Source organism: Mastomys coucha, unplaced genomic scaffold, assembly GCF_008632895.1.
Source record: "Mastomys coucha isolate ucsf_1 unplaced genomic scaffold, UCSF_Mcou_1 pScaffold21, whole genome shotgun sequence".
Classification (NCBI taxonomy): domain Eukaryota; kingdom Metazoa; phylum Chordata; class Mammalia; order Rodentia; family Muridae; genus Mastomys; species Mastomys coucha.
This window is the reverse complement of record NW_022196904.1, coordinates 85,712,144-85,713,643: the sequence shown is the minus strand read 5'-3', so window position 1 is coordinate 85,713,643 and position 1,500 is coordinate 85,712,144. Positions and strand designations below refer to the sequence as shown.

The 1,500-nt window shown below is 36.5% G+C and overlaps 1 non-coding gene across 1 annotated transcript; it reads left to right on the top strand.

The window, feature by feature from the left end:
- The first annotated feature begins 811 nt into the window (after positions 1–811).
- LOC116104235 lies at positions 812–916 on the top strand. The gene has a single exon (XR_004123759.1). It is a non-coding gene; the product is annotated as a U6 spliceosomal RNA (small nuclear RNA).
- The last annotated feature ends 584 nt before the right edge of the window (positions 917–1,500 follow it).

Sequence of the window (1,500 nt, the reverse complement as noted above, 5' to 3'; positions counted from 1 at the left end):
TTGATTGATGGTTGGCAGAGCACTCAGCCAATCAGATTTCGCTGGTTGATGGTTGGCACAGTTGTTTTACAAACTTACTAATTCTCTGCCCACTAATTCTATGGATGACTAACAAAGGCATGCGTGTTGACATCTCCAATTATGACGGTGGATTTGTCTCTATCTTCTTTCATTTCTGTCAGGTTTTTCCTCCTGTATTTTGAACCCGTTTTCAATGCATGTACAATTAAGTACATTATATCTTCTTGGTGGACTACTCTTTTATCATGGTAATTCGTCCCCCGTCTTTGAAGTCTGTGTTGTTTGATGTCCCTATAGTCATCCTGGCTGGCTTTTGATTACTGTTTTCACGGTATATCTTCTTCCATCATTTCACTTTTAACCTATGCATATCATTATGTTTGAAATAACTATTTCACCACGCATAGAATCTAGTCAGCTCATATGTTGTTTTTTTTCTTCTGTGTTCCAGAATCTCTTTTATTTGATGAGTTTATACCAGTTTATGTTTGAAGTTATTGCTGTCATATTTACTTTTTTTGTTGTTGAGCTTTTAAAAGTTTCTCATGGTTTTTTTTTCTTTTTCTTTTTTTTTTTTTTTAATCATTCATGTCTTTGCTTTTTAGTCATTGTTTCAGGACTTAAAACAGACGTCCTCCTTCCTCTGTCTGGAAACAATACCTGATTATTTCAAGTGCAGTGTCCAAGTATGTTGCACAGGTCTCTCCTGTCCTTTTATAGGAAGTCCATCACCGAGTGCTGACCCTTCCACTTTCAACAATGAACCATATTTTAAGGAACTTAAAAAACAGTGTTCCCTTCGGCAGCACATATACTAAGACTAGAAGGATACAGACAAGATTAACATGGCCTGTGCATAAGAATGACACAAATTTGTAAAGTGTTCCATATTGTTTTAAAAGATTTGTTTATTTTATTTATATGAGTACATTGTAGCTGTCTTCAGACACACCAGAAGAGGGCATCAGATCACATTAGAGATGGTTTTGAGCCACCATGTGGTTGCTGGGAATTGAACTCAGGACCTTTGGAAGAACAGTCAGTGCTCTTAACTGCTGCTGAGCCATCTCTCCAGCCCAAGCATTCCATATTTTAAAGAATTTTTTTGAAGAAAGAATTTAAAAAATAGTTTATTTTGTTTAGAGAAATAGTTACCATTTCTGCTGTTCTTCTCCCAAGGTTGCAGTTTTCTTTCTGCCCTCATTCCCATTGCCTGAGGAATGTCCTGAGCAGGTCAATTCTCCTAGCTTTCTTCATCTGAGAATTTTAATTTTATTCTCATTCCTGAAGGTTCTTTTCACTACACTCCAAATTCTGAGCTGACATTTCTTTTCTTTCGGCACTTTAGACGCATTAGGTGTCCTGACAGCCGTTCCAGTCACTGTCTCCCTGCAAGCCATGTATTATGTTTTCCTTTGAATTCTTTCAACTAAAAAAAAAAAAAACCATTCTTTAAAGTGTGTGTACATACTCATATGT